At 39.8% G+C, this 16,339-nt stretch overlaps 1 pseudogene; it reads left to right on the plus strand.

Annotated features, from left to right (window-relative positions):
* Positions 1 to 16,339, plus strand: part of LOC108702738 — a 40,280-nt pseudogene that overhangs the window by 19,836 nt on the left and 4,105 nt on the right.

Consider the following 16,339-nt stretch of genomic DNA (forward strand, 5'->3'; position numbering starts at 1 on the left):
ACTTATGAACATTGTGCAAAACTGGCACATACTGCTTTTAAGGAGAACTAACCCCTGAAAACAAATATTCTAGTAATGCTGTATTTTATATAGTGAACTTATTGCAGCTTACATCCGCCTTATGTTTCAGAATCTCTTTAATATTAATGATTGAGGCCTTCACCGAGAGTCACCATCTTGGGTTTTGTTAGGTTGTGTCAGTGACACTGCACGTGCTCAGTGTGGTCTGGGAAGCTGTTGAGAAGCTCAGCTTAGGGGTTGTCACAGTTCATCATGCAGAACCTGAGGTTCACATGTTGTAAAAGTTGATGCTACAGGCTGGTTAAATAATGGTGCAAACTGCACTGGTTTCTGAGCTGTCATATTATGACCTGCTGAAGTAATTACTAAAACATTTATATTACAGTATATTGTGAGTTTGTTCCTAAGCTCAGTAAGTGAGAGCAGCACAGAGCATGTTCAGTGAATTAGCAGAAAAGAAGATGGGGAGCTACTGGGGCATTTTGGAGGGCTGTGGTTGACTGGGTGGTAGAGAATCCCAAAAGATAATGTAAAGCTTTTCTAATCTACTTCTTTGTTTGGCTTTTTTATTTAAGGGTAAAACACATATGGTGGAATGTGATATGTTTCATTAGTGCAAAAAAGGCTTGCAAAGACCATTGCAAATGTTAGCGACCATTTTTGCATCCTTTTTGACCAATTACAGACCTCAACAACGTTTGCGACCAAGTGGCTTTTATGAACATTTGCAGTGTATGTAATAAAATGTTGCGACTAAATATTTAATGAAACTTCTGAACGTTGCCTCACGGAGTTCGGCGAGATTGTCACTCAGAAGACGAGGCGATTAGTCGCCAGGTGACAAAATCTCCCCAAATCTGCTCATGTGGACTAACCCTTAAGTCATGAAGATCTAAATTACAGTAAGATCCATTATCTGGAAAATCCCAGGTCCCAAACATTCTAAATAACAGGTCCCATACCTGTATTATGCGTGGTGCTTAAATTAATTACTAATAAGATCTTAGTAAAAAATAACCATCACAGACTGTGGGGAAATAAATAGAAATAATATAATGTAGTAGTTATGAACTCATGTATATTTGTGCACTGTATAGGTGATGGCAGATTAAAAGAGTTTGTATTATTGTATTTTGTATGATATATTGTAAATTTTGTATGATGTAGAGAGTGATGTCCTGGAACAATTTTCATTTTATATTCCAATTGGTTTTCATATCCCAAGCAAAAAAGTCAAACTATAATAAATAATGAAGACCAACTGAAAGTTGATTAGGATTGACCATTCTTTAAAGGGGTTGTTCATCTTCTAAAGACTTTTTTCAGATTGTTTTTAGATTGTTCACCATAAACAAAGACTTTTTTATATATATATTTTTTAACATTTTCCCAAAATTTAAGTTTAAAGTAAACCAATATTTACTCCTAAAAAAGGTTGTCAGGATTCATTGATCCAAAATTTGACATTCTTGCTCGATTTTTCTCCTACTACTACTTTCTCCTGTTCAGTGTCGGACTGGGGGGCCCGAGGCCCACCGAGCCTGCAGCCTCAACAGCCCTCCACACTGTCCCCCGGTTCCCCAGCCGCAAACGATACCTCTTCCACCCCCTCCACGGATGCACACGTGTGCTGGTAAGCAGAAGTTTTTAGTGTAGAAGAGGTAGCACAGGAGCAGGTCTGGGCCGACGGGGGCCCAAAAGAGCCTGGGCCCACCAGGTTTTTTCCCGGTGTCCCACCGGGCCAGTCCGACCCTGCTCCTGTTACTATTATAAAAAGATTAAATATACTGTGCACACAGGAATCCTCTTGCGTCTGAAAAAAATCTTATAAATAAAGCATGTTTTGCATTGAATTTAGGCATATCAAATTGCCCATCCCCTTAAGTGCTCTGCCTTATCTTTGGGAGAACTTGATTAAGACATCACACAGAGTAGCCCGGGAGAGCACAGAAATGAATTTGCTTGCTGCCTCGTTTACATTCTCCCAACACATACGGACTTAGCCTTAAGTAACTGATTATTCCTTTTTCTAACCTAAGTAACATAGGAAACCTACATAAATGAATATACAATTTACCAACATAGAGGGAACATGTTCTGGTTCAACTGCAATGTTGTGTCACACTATTTACAGGGCATTCATGGCAAGCCCAGACTGGCAATTTGTGGTTTTGGGCAAATGCCAGAGGGGCTGCTATTAAATGCTAAATACAGCCATTGTTTAGAGGGCTGTTTGGGCCTCTGTGTATTTGACCTCCCAGGGCCTGGTTGAGTTGACCAATGCTGTGAACTTCGAAAAAAGTTGCTTTCATAGTTTAAGATTGTAATCTCATATAATGAACTTCCCTAACCCAACTAGTTGCTTGGGCAGGAGTTGGGGGGCTCCTGGAACATGTGTACTAGTTGGTAATGCACCTAGATCTTACTCCGTGTGTGCTTTGAGTGAGGAGTTTCATAGACCCACCCTGTGTCTACACATTGGATGTCTTTTTACATTCACCCGTCCAAGAAGGGGGTTGAAATGAACAGGGCTGGATTTAAGAACGGTGTGCCCCAATGCCACCCTTGCAGCCATCACCCCACTCACACGCACCTACCCTCTTCACTCCCAATCACAATCCTCTTATCACCCTGCTGGCTCTGATTTTTCTTGCCCTTTCCCAATCGCTTCCACCAAGGGCAGGAAGATCCAAAGGCTGTCAAAATCAGCAGCCCCCCTGTGAAGATGTGTGGCCTGAAAATGAAAGTGCTGGTATTAACAAAGTATGTTCTCAATTTGCAGCATGGTCATCCGTAGCTTCCAGTTACCCAGCTCCCAAATAAGCCCTGTTTCCAATGTTGGCCTGAAACTGAGCATCTCAGGGGCTTTTATCCAGGTGGATGGAAAATGGAACGCTCACTATTTAGTGTAAGTATACTGTGCATAGCAGACAATAGCAACTGGGATTGGAGTGACTAAGGAAATGTATAACCTGCCTGTGTTACTTCAACAAGGGCTTAACCACACAATAGACTTTGGTCGATAGCTGCTGAACTGAATGTAGTTTACACTGCATGGAAGTGCTTAGATGTAGACTGTACTGTATGTAGTGTACATTGCATGACAGAGCTCAGGTCAGCACAGCAGGATTCACTTCTTTGAACTTCTTTGAATTTACAGTAGATGTTCCAAGTTATTATTTTAGCATGGCAAGGTCTGGCAAGTCACACATTTGATCCAACCATATGCAAGATGAAGGTAAAACTGTCTTTAGGTGGATAAAATAGGGTGACAACCCTGTGCCCAGTTCTGGACTGAAAGTTAAAATAGGCAGTACACAGACACCCAAACAGCTTCTCACAGGTCCAATAAATAGTGACTGTCTATATCATCTGCTCTTAAAAGCTCTAGTTGTAGCAGGTATTATAGAGCAAGCATAGAGATAGTGGGCAAGATTACAACAATAGGACAAGATGGAGCAGTCAGTATTGCTCAATATGCAGTTATTCGGCAGCTGTTGAAATCCCAGAATGCAACAACAGTGTAATTCCCCAAGTCTGCATTTTTTATACAGTATGTTGTATACCTTATACATTATATATTTATAGCTGCAATAAACTTTGATGTGAGATTTAAATAGATGTTTCTAATTGTAAAGTCAGCAATTTACCTTTTTTACTGTAGATCAGATAAAGGAAACTTTGACTTGAAGGTGGAGGGGCTCAGCATCTCTGTTGGCCTACTGCTGGGAAGCGATGCATCTGGGACCCACCATCTCCCCTTCTGATTGTAGCTGCCATATCTCAAATGTCAATATACATGTGTGGGAAGTTCAGGTAAGTTATAAATGGGCTTGGTCGATAATTCCATTTGGGCCTTATTTTTTTAAATAGTGAATCCTCAATTGCTGCTGTATTAATCCTGCTGCAAAAATACATCAGTACAACATATTTGCCATTGGAAATATTGTGCAGAATAAATCCAACATTCTAAATTGGTATATACAGAGAATGTTGCACTCATTCTGCACAATAATAACTTTCATTATTTTCTTGCAAACCGTGACCTATAATGTAGCAATAAAAGGCACAATCTCTAACCTTGCTGTCTGTTCTGATGTTTTTTTATAGCTGGTTGGTTGATGTGTTCCATAAAAGTATTGACAATGCCTTAAGAAAAGCCATTGAGGGTCAGGTAAGGCTAAAGGGATATTGTTACATAACTTGAAATGATTTACAGTATATTATAGTATAGAACTGTTTACAGAGCCTTAAATATTGATGTAGAATATTTAAATGATAAAAGGGGAAAAAGTCACACGCCAGCAAAAATCACATTGTTCCATTTAATTTCAAATAGGCTAAATATTTTTTTAATGAACTGGGAAAATAAGTAAATGATTAAGTTGTTAGAAGACAATTACCATTGCCTTCTATTGAGCCTTGCTAGCTTTAACGTGGCAAATTTTTTTCTGGTGACCTTTGGTTTTATTCTTGACTATTTGAGGTTCCAAATGATATCCTCGAGGATATTCGTGTTTTTTCACCTAGTTTTTCCTTAAATCATGAAAGACGTAAACTTATTTTTTTGTCACCAAGCTGCTCATGGCACTAGCTGAGTGTTTTCCCTCACTGACCTTTTACTGCTACATGTTTGGCTTCTTTGGGTGACACACCTGCATAGATGTTTTTCATTAACTAAAAAAATAGAATTATCGAATAATTACAGAGTCAAAGAATTATAGAATACTGATTGTGCTTCAAGATAAAAAGACTCATATCAATGGCAGGAAACTAATGTTTCCTGCATTTAGCGGCTCTGTATTTATAAGGGCAGGCTGGGGGGCAACATGAAGGCATCGCTTTTTCTGTGCCGTAACTTGTGCATTGTGCAAAAGAGAACTGTCCATACTCGCTGTCTATGGCAGGCAGTAAGTACTTGGCTGCCTTTTGTTAGATCCAATATAAAGGGTGGCACTTGTGTAACCCTTAGTGCTCTTTCACTTGCATCCTGGGCTTTTATAAATGACCCCTAAAATATATATGTCATAGGTTGAACTAGGCTGGTGGGACACCATGAAAAAACCCAGTGGGCCCTGACAACCCAGGTCCGTTCTCTGACAGTAGCCATGGGCGATGCTGCCCTCATCCCTGATTTGGCAAAAAGCACAGGCCATTCACACATGGGGGGTGTCAGTATCAGGCTTGCCATGCAGAGGATCAAGGCTGGGGTGGGGGCCTCTCATGCTTTAAATAATGTTTGGATTGTGAAGGCATTAATGTTAATTGGTAGAACAATTTTATTAATTAGCAGAAGCCAGAAACACCCCTTTTAATTAGAAATGCTCTCTGGTATTTCCTTTTTCTAGATCTGCCTGGTGGTTGCTCAATCTATTACTAGCAAACTCCAGCCACTTTTACGGACCCTGCCAGGTAAGAGATGACTCTTGGGGCTGATTCCAGTATACCAAAATAAAGGGTAAGGATTTAAACCCACACAATGTTTTCAAAAGCTTGCTCTGGGTTCTTCAAGCTCACATAATAAACCATGTGGAAGTGCATCAACAGGTGCTCTCCATTGCATCTATCCTGGAGCATCTGCAGCCCAGGTGCATTGTTATATGACCCTTAGGGCAGTAGCAGACTGGGAGATTTGTCGTCCAAGATTTATGAGCAACTGTAGGCGACCAATCTCCTGAAAAATGCCTCTGCATTTGAAATACTTGAAATCACTGGTGCTATGACCAATATATTGCTAAGTCGCCAGAAGTTTCCTCCAGAGGTAATTTCGAGCTACTTAGCAATATGTTGGTCATAGCACCAGCAATTTCAGTTATTTCAAATGGAGAGGCATTTTCTGGTGATCTGATGCCTGCAAAAATAATAAAAAAATAATATTCTTGGCTGACAAATCTCCCCATCTGCCACACAGACATATCACATTGCTTGCTCACTTGCTCTTTTAATCAAACTTGTGATTGGCTGCTGCTTTGGGAGCTTGCGAGTATGTAGCACTGCTGCCTCAACCTTTTAAAATCAGATTAGTGATTAGTTTAGATAGAATACATGGTGCATGGCATCGAATGCAGCCTGAAATTCATTCCAGGTCATCAACAAGAATGTGATACTTTTTAAAATATAAAGCAAAGCTAAACCAACTTTGATTATGCTAAGGCATTCTGTGTTTAATGCATTTTTTGTATTTACTTGCAGCTGTCAAAGATGTACCCAAACATGCACATGATTTTGATGATTTCAGTTCCTACTGCACCATTTCTGACCATAGAACCAGTAAATCTGACCACTTCACCCAGTGTGGACATTAAAGCCTATGTCATTCTACCCAACAGCTCCCTGGCACTTCTGTTTCTTCTTAACCTGGTTAGTAGCATGTATACTAAGTAATTATTAATGTCCTTAAAAGCTAAATCCAATGATATGCTATCTTCTTCAATTGTCTGAGTTAAAGAGAACAAACATATACTGTAGTAATTTATTAGATCTTCAAAAAGACTCACTCAAAAGAACCATTGCAGTCCAAAGATTCATATTAGTTAGTTTAACAAGTTTATACTATATCTATAACCTTGTTAAACTAACGGTCCTTATCCAAATGTTAAGCCTCAAAGGTGGCTTGAAGAGGCTTAAACCCAACATATGTGATTGCACTAGATCGATCAGCTGTGTAAATGGTGGCCAATGTGGTGTTTGCCATTTTGCAACCTGGTAATTTTAACATCTGTTCCACAGACAACCACTGTTTTGATGAAAGTAGCAGTGAATTCAGGGAGAATTGTGGGTAGCCTGGAACTTAAAGGAAAACTATACCCCCAAGATGAATACTTGAGCAATTATCAAATTGAATGACATATTAAAGAATCTTACCAAACTGGAATATATATATTTACATAAATATTGCCCTTTTACATCGCTTGCCTTGAGACACCATTTCGTGACTCTTATCTGTGCTGCCTCAGAGATCACCTGACCAGAAATACTACAACACTAACTGTAACAGGAAGAATTGAGGAAGCAAAAGGCAGAACTCTGTCTGTTAATTGGCTCATGTGACCTTACATGTGGTTTGTATGTGTACACAGTGAATCGTACGATCTCAGGTGGCGGCCCTTATTTTTTAAAATGGCAATTTTCTATTTATGATTACCCAATGGCACATACTACTAAAAAAGTATATTATTATGATAATGGTTCATTTACATGAAGCAGGGTTTTACACATGAGCTGTTTTACTCAGTATCTTTTAATAGAGACCTACATTGTTTGAGGGGTATAGTTTTCCTTTAACAGGTAAGTGAGCGATGTCATTTTACTTTTTCAAATGATTCACTCTAGTAAACAGTAGACCATGAATCTTTAGAAGGCGATGATGATGATGGAGTTTATGCGGTAACACAAGTAAATGTCCGAACAGAGGTACTCTTATTAACCAATAAGATGTTTTGCTTTGGTGCTCAGAGCATTAAGAAGCATGCTTATTTTTGTTTTTGTCCCTTGATCCTGGTTCTAGGGTAGAGATACAGCTGGTACATTCAGATGTTGGACCCGTCTCAGTAAGTGAAGAGGGCACAGTTTGTATATATCACACATATATTGATATGTTGACCCTGTATTATCAGCACTTTCTAACTCTCAGGCTCATAGACTTTTACTTCCTAATATTGGTCTCGTTACCCTCTTCCCTGATAAGCTTCACGTCTCTCTTGTTTTACAGCTTTTTTCTCTTAGACTCCATAACCTCTGCAGCACTTACTTCTCTATTACTTCTCTTATTGACTTCTCTATTTCCTTTCTCTAACACTTACATACAATGTTTATTTGTGGTTCCTTCTTGGCCCCCTCCCAAGGTCCCAATATTTCTGCAGTTGATGGTAAGATACAGGCTGTAAACTGTCTATCAATAAGCTAACCACCTCTTTTCCTGTGTGTGTGTTTTTTATGGATTTTAGGTAGCAATATGAAACACAGCTGTGAACTATTACATCTCAAGCATTCTCCTTCATGTGGTCAATGGTATGTATTTGTATTTTTTAGCAAAGAACCCATATACATTGCAAAATGCTGTCACCTTGGCAGTGTTGTTTCCAAGGAATAATAGTGCATATCATGCCAGCAACAGGGATAACAATGCAACCGGGACTGCAAGACTTGGAGCTTAAGGTGGCCATAGACATAACAATTACGATCTTTCTTGGTATAGGGAAACTCTTTTGAAATAAAAAATAATAAAAGTGGTATAAAGGTGATACCTTTATTGGCTAACTAATATAATCATAGCAAGAAGAAAGATCGTTCATTCAATACACACGTGTAGACGATCCAGCACTAACAATGGACGATGTATGGGTGCCTTCAAAGGGACTCAATCAAAATTTTCCTTTCAGCCCGATCGAAGAGCCGACCGATACCCAAGTCTTATGCTGACATCAGTCTGCTCTTTTCCCACCATACACACACCGAATCATATCATACAAAAATTAGTTTTGTGCGATATTATCTGTGCATCTATGGCCACCTTTCGTCTAGGCAGCTCCTGTAGTGGACACATTTGTCCTTTGCTCTGAATTTGCAAAGCCAAATTATGTTGTAATTATGATTCAATTGTTTCAGCCAGCACTTATGAAAAGGCTCACACAATTTGAAGCATTGTATGTGACCAGAGCAAGTGGGGCCTGGTACAAATAGTCCATCTGTGCACCCCCATATATACATATGGTCATATCTTAACTGGGACACTTAGATGCTATGTGGATATATGGCCCAACATGGGTTTTTCAACCCACCTGGTTGTACTGCCTCCAGCTCGGAGTTTCAATAGCAATCTGATTGCTAGCGTCCAAATTACTATAGCAACCAGGCATTAATTTAAATAAAAAGCTGAAATATTGAAAATTTAAAAACATTTTAAAGCTGAAAATAGCCAGAAAGGCAAAAAAAGGCAAATACAGAGAGTTCTCGAGGTACATACACCCAACTTACATACAACTCACTATTACAAATGGAGTCTATTGCAGTAACATACTATCGTTTGTTTGACTTTTATTAGCATTTAGTTTTGATAAACCACCTGCCCCAATCCACTCTGGCATCAGTGGCGGAACTACCGGGCGAGCAGGGGGTGCGAGCGGGCCAGGGCCTGCACCCCCTCAGGGCCCCCCGGCAGTCTGTGCGCCACTAACAAATGCGGCCAAAAGCAGCCGTACGGAGGGGGGACGGGTTGTCTACTGAAGAGCACAGAAAGGTAGAAAAAAAATATGCACAGAAAGATAAAAATATATATGATGTTAAAACAAGCATCTGTCTTGTTGCATTTAAAGGAGAAGGAAAGGTAAAAACTAAGTAAGCCTTATCAGAAAGGTCCATCTAAATACACCAGTAAACCCCCAAAGTAATGCTGCTCTGAGTCCCCTGTCAAAAGAAACACTGCATTTCTTTCCTTCTATTGTGTACTCATGGGCTTCTGTATCAGACTTCCTTTTTTCATCTTAAACCTCATTGCCCTGGGCAAGAGCATGCTCAGTTTGCTCCTCTTCCCCCACCCCCCTCCCTTCTCTACTGTAATCTGAGCCCAGAGCAGGGAGAGACTCAGGCAGGAAGTGATGTCACACCCCATTAATACTGCAGCTCCTATCCTAAACAAACAGAGAGCTTCTAGAGCTTTTTACTCAGGTATGGTAAAACATTCTACAGAATAAATATAGCATACTAGATTGCACTGTTGCAGCTAATCTATTGGCAATAAAATGCCTCCATAGCTTTCCTTCTCCTTTAATAAGTAAATGTATATGTTTCAATTTATATACAATTCATCTTCAGAACAAACCTACAGACACTATCTTGTACATAACCCGGGGACTGCCTGTAATTAAAAACTATAAAAAATAAAGAATACAAGCCAGTTGCTTTGAGTTAGCCATCTATAAAATATTAAAGTTAACTTAAAGGTGGACCACCCGTATAAAATGCCAGGAATGGGTGATTTTAAGATGTGATTGAGATAGCTGATGTCCCTGTATCTATGGGGAAACCTTGGTTTATACCTTATCCCTCTTTATTATAGAAAACTTGCAGAAAGGATACCCACTGCCGCTGCTTGATCACATTCAACTCACAGACGTCATCCTAAAGCCCTGTGAGGTAAGTGGTTTTATTTCCTCTGAGACCCATGTTGTGCTGTGGTGTGACAATAATATGAATAGCTACTTGGATAGAATGCTCACTGTTTGGACTAAAACACAACCAGAATTTATAACCACAATTCCCAGCCTTCCATGAAATCTCAACATGTAGCTCAGAACCACCCTGGCAGCCATGAGAACAGAGCGCTATGTTATTTCTTTTTGTTTTGCTTTTTCGCTACTTATAGATAGATAAATAAATAAAGACCCAATGTAAAATAAGCCTCTAGAAAGTCAGGCCATCTCTTATAGACTGCATTTTAAGCAAATAATATGAAATTTGTAAAAGTATTTCTTTTTGAAAATAAAACATTACCTTATACTTGATCCCGAATACGATAAGATAGTTAAATCCTTGTTGGTGGAATCCTATGGGTTTGTTTAATATTTAAATTATTTTTAGGCGGCTTAAGGTATGGAGAGCCTAATTATGGAAAAATCCGTAATCCAGAAAATCCACGGTCCGGATCATTCTGGATAACAGATCCCATACCTGTGTGTATAAAATAAATAACCAGGCAAATTATGTTTCACTTATTTGTCTGCAACTTGTTGGTTCCTCCTTTTCGGGGCAAATGTTCAATATGGATAAATAATAAATACAATAGGATGTCTTTTTTCTTTTTCTGCAAATTTTCATTTCTATTGTGAGTGGACGCTGCCATATTCCTTGGTCTGGATGAAACCTTCTGAATAAACTGCTGTTGGAGAGCAGCGCTCAATGTATGACCCAACTCATTCCCAATAAGAACAGCCCAATTTGGAGGCCCACATCAGGACTATTCAGGCTATACTAATGGTTATACATAAATGGTTCTGTTTCTGCTGTTGACTAGATTTAAGGCAGATCCTCTAAGCCAAATACATACTGCATTACTATGAACCCTCATTTTATCATTTTTACAATTATGTAGATTGTTTACCTTTTCCTGATTTGCATTCTACATATGTATGTTGTTAACATAAGATGCAGTTGAGAGTAATAGAGAGCAATATAAGAGTAATATTAATTTTAACCTGTGAAGTAGGATTAAAGGTAAATTAAAAGTTCAATTTAGGTTTAGCTGTTTATCTTAAATTATGAACCACAAGCTTTATCTTTGCTGGACGAAATATATGGGCTATTTGTTTGACATGGAAAAGCAGGCAGTGGCGTAACTATAGAGGAAGCAGACCCCCCAGTCGCAGGTTGGCATGGGGAAAAGGGGGCCGGGGAAAAGGGGGCCTGGACTGCGGTCTATAGCCAACAAGAATCCCCCCTTACACAGCCACTTTCTTACCTGTGGCTGGGAATCAGAAAGAGTCGGTGCGGTGGATAGTGGTCGGAGTCTGTGCGGGGAGTGGGGAGGGTCCAGGCCGGAAGTGAGCAGAGGCGGGAAATGGGGATTGGAGTGCGCTGGGCTGCCATTGTTTTCCCACTGGCGTCACTAAGATGGCCGCTGGATACCAAAGTGCATGAGCTGACATTAACCTGCGATTCTTTATCTGCAGTTTTATGTGCATGTACAAGACAGAGGACTGTCATTTGTGCTCCAGTCTATATAACATATAAACTGAAGGCTTATGGGAAAGTAACGTAATGCAATTGGTGACTTTTTCAAGTAATCTCAGTGCCACAGGGAAAGCATGCATTACGGATATGAATTTTAAGGCTTCTGAATTCACTAAAAATGGGCTTATCTTTTGACACACTTCTTGATTTTTCCATCGGCACCAGGCTCTTTGCCGTAGATGAGCTGCACCTCAATGATGGTGGTGCATCTGCTTTGTGGGATGTATTTGGCTGAAGTATCATATTCAGCTGGGTTCTTTTAGGTAGAGGTTGAACTTAATGTTAATGTGTCCTTTTTTCACCTTACATTATTATGTTACTATGCTCCTATGCAAAGATAGAAAGAAATCAGTAAAAGAGGGGCTGACTATGGTACTTTGTAGTTGAAGGAGAAGGAAAGCCTAAAATAATAGACACCCACACAAATATTTCAAAAGTTGCTGTATCATCCATAGTGTCTATTCAACTATATCTAGGCCAGCAAATAAGGGTTTACCCCAAGGCTTAATGACCTTCAGGTAGGGCTTGTTTGGAGTATTTAGACTCTAAACTTTAGAGGAGCAGATAAACATTTAACTCCAACTAACTAGTCGCAGCTAATGCTTTGAGTCCCCCCCCCAGGGAACCACAAGTCTAAATTACCCTGCACTTTATAGTTAAACAGCTAGAAGACCATGTTTATTCATGGGTCATTCCAAAAACAAAAACCCAATTCTCAATTTTGTATATATTAAAAAAAAAAAAAAGATATACGTTTTATACACACACCAAACACCTGGACTTGTATGATGTCTAATTGGCAACTAGGCAAAAACACACACGCACACACAAGTATAAACACAGCATATTTATTGTAAGTAATCATTACTGACTAGAAGTGAAATGTAAAAATGTACATTAGTGGTTTATTGTAAACACAGCTTTTTTTTAATTTACATTTTACAAAGCGATATAGAGCTTTATAAATAGGTTAGAATAACAGAGAAACCCATGATATGGAGTATTCTAAGGTGAAATGCATGCTGGTCAGCTGCACTTGCTCTGAACAAACTTGTCTTGTATACAAATTTCTGCTAATGGCATGTGTATTACAAGTCAACTGGAATTTAGAAGCTGCCAAGTTGTTCCAGGACCTGTACATATATACCGTTTTTCTTTTTGCCTTTTTTTTAACACTAAATAGGTCACCACTTTTAGAAATTGTTTGTACAGAAGGAACACTTTAGGTGTGAAACACTAAATATGATCTATAGAAGGGTTTATTAACCTATGGGTCAGGGCTACCGATGCCAACATATCACCTAAAAAGAAGCTTAACGCCAAAAAATACAAGTCGGGGGTGGTGGTGACCCTAGGAGGCACACAAATCAGTGTGGGTGTCCATTATATATTGAGATTTCCTCTTATAGAAAACCAGAACTTTGTTTAAGTAACACAGGGCTTAAGGATCATTATTACTTACTGTATGTTTTGTTTTTTTCTAATTTTAGATTGCAAGCCATATGGGGCAGGGGCTGCTTATGTCTAATAGCTCATGGCACAAAACTTTTTATATTATACAGTTTACCCTGCTACTTATACTGTATTGTAAAAACAGTGCTGCATGGTTTGCATATTCAATATCAAGCTGCAAATAACCATCAGTAAGTAATAGGGCTACCAACTTATCTGGGAAAAAAGTTTCATATATACAAACACTTTTTTTTACCGAAAGGCACCGATAATGCTGTTGCATCCCTGCAATCATATGGTAAAACTGATAGAAGAAATACAAACTGTAGTAACTTAAAGGAATGGTTCACCTTCAAACAACTAGTTGTTTTTAGATAGATCACCAGAAATAATAACTTTTTCCAAGTACTTTCTATTTTCCATGTGTCATTTTTCACCTTCTGATGCAGCTCTGGGAGGGGGTGTCGCCGACCCTGAACTGATCTAAATGGATACATTTAGTTGATACATTTCTTATATTTGTCCCTGCTGAGCAGAATCTCTGGGTTTCATTACAGGCAGCTGTTAGAATTGATACAATAGTTGCTAATACTCCAGAGATGCTTTTGAGAAATGTATCAACTAAATGTTGCAAAATTGTAACAGTTTGCACCTGAATTACTGAGCTGCCAGACTCAAACACCAGAGACCGGGACATTCAACTTTAAACTTAGATTTTGGAAAAACAGTAAAAAATATATGATGGAAAGTAATTGAAAAAAGTTTGGGGATCAATCTGAAAACAACTGAATTGAAAAATTGGAAAGTAAACAACCCCTTTAAATATGTGATCTATTAAGAAATCATAGACAATCTTTATATTCCTTTGGTGAGTGTTAGAGACAAACTTATACAATTCCGGATCATACACCAAACATACCTCACTCCACAGAAACTGTATAATATGGGGAGGGTGGCTTAAACCAGCTGTCCAAGATGTGGTGCTTCTGTTGCCAATTTTATGCATTTAATGTGGGATTGTCCAGTGAAACTCAGATATTGGAGGGCGATTGTGAGCTTTATGGCTACTGAACTGGAACTTCCCCAAGTTCCAGTTCCCCTGCTACCTGTCTCCTGGACTCCGTGATACCCAGAGTAAATACTAGATGTCTGAGGAGGCTGCTCCTCTTCTACGCAAAAAAAGTGGTTGCCCTGCACTGGATGGGCCCAATGCCACCGACATTGAGCATATGGATTGGACTGATCAATTCGCAATTGGAACTGTACAAACTCACGTATTTAGCCCGAGGATGCCCAAAGAAATTTGAAAGTATATGGAAACCTTGGCTCGAGTCGCCAGCCACATCAACTAACCAGTGAACATCAATTTACAGCCATACTTCCCCCCCTCCTTCCCCCTTCTTTTCCTTTTCTATCTAGCTTCTCTTCCCTCTATCTTCTTTAAGTTGTAAAATTCAATAAAAATTAATCTTTAAAAAAAAATTATGTGATCTATTATATGGATTTCTGCTAGTTTTAAAAGGCTTTTTTTTTTTTTTAAATAGGATTTTTTTTGGAAATCAGAGCTTTCTGGATAATAGATTCCTGGATAAAAGCCACTGTACCTGTATCAAGTTATAGGTACAAACCAACAGTTTAGTTAAAAAAAGCAGCAACATTAGTACTGAACTTAGTATTAAAACACAAAGACTGGCTGGTGCTTTACACATCAATATAATATACACTGGGACTCCAGTATAAAACTGATAAAGTATGTAAAAATGTTGAAAAAGTCACAGATGCAACAGAGGAATGTGCGAAGAAATACAGAGAATATTATAAGAATAAAAAATACTTTAATAGTGAGTGACTGATGAGACCAGAGCTGCTTAGTTTCACATTCAGTCCTCCTACACTCACAAACAAACAGGATTTGCTCTACTTTACATTCACTTCAGCTAGTTTTCCCCCACATAATGTGACAAATTAAGAGAAATATTTAGAATAATGTAGGTAAGGAGTGTCTTTGTGTGAGGGAGAGGCTGTTTTTCAGTGTGAGAGGCCAGAGTGAGCAGCAGCCATGCCAGGCCCAGCCTGAGACACACACACTGGCCCACACACAGGGAGCTAGAGAAAAAGAAAATGACGCAGAGACTAAGTCCCACCTACTGGAAGGCGACATTCAAGCGAGGAAAGGAGAGGGAAAACGCGGGCCAACAGGCCGGGAACACTGGCGATAGGCAGCTTGGTTTGGGCTGAAGGGAATTAGGGGTTCAAGGCCGGATGGGCCTTATGCTGGTCAAAGACGCAAAGATCCTATTGTACGAATCGAGGATTCGTATGATTTTCGGATCATGTGTGGAGAGTCCCGATATTTTTTGTCCGGCGGAGATCGGCCTTTTGTCCTGCCAGAGCCCATTGCGCTCTCACCATAAGGCCGAACGTTCAGATTACCCCCGATATAGCCGTGCCTGTTAGTGGCATATCGGGGAAAGATCCGCTCGTTTGGCGATGTCGCCAAATGAACTGATCTTTGCGTCTATGGCCACCTTTAGTCTCTGGTCTGCCCTTTCCCAGAGGAGGAAGGAGAATGGGAGGGGGAGAATGGGGCAAAGGATAACAGGGGCCGGGGCCCTACAAGTCACACACATCACACCCCAAAACAAACAGCACAGTCCCAGCTATACCCCAGTACTAAAATTACTCACCGTTTACCTGAAAATCCGCCTCGATCTGCAGGGGGAAAAGGGGGAAGAAAAAAAAATCAGTTGTGGGGGGTCCCCTGGTTTAAAAGGAATAAAGGGACAGCTTATAAATACATATCACCTGGGAGGGGGGTTAATGGGGGTAACAGTATGTAGAGAACAAAGATTACAAAATGGTGGGGTGCAGGGAGGAAGTCCACCCCTACTTTTAACATTCATCAGCTCGCCCCTTCAAAACAAAGCAAGTCCCTGGCACCTTTAAGTGACAGCTGAGACCTCGGGCGGCACAAAAGCCAAACGGGTCATTTATCAGTGGAGCGGAGTCACCCCTTCAGTAACTGGGGTTCAACACTTTAGGACATTATTTGGGGGCTCGGGGGAAAGCGTTGGAAACTTTACTTAGACAATACTAATAGTTAGTGAGTGATTGGGGGCTGCATATTGTTTAGGCCGAG

Source organism: Xenopus laevis, chromosome 9_10S (assembly GCF_017654675.1).
Source record: "Xenopus laevis strain J_2021 chromosome 9_10S, Xenopus_laevis_v10.1, whole genome shotgun sequence".
Classification (NCBI taxonomy): Eukaryota; Metazoa; Chordata; class Amphibia; order Anura; family Pipidae; genus Xenopus; species Xenopus laevis.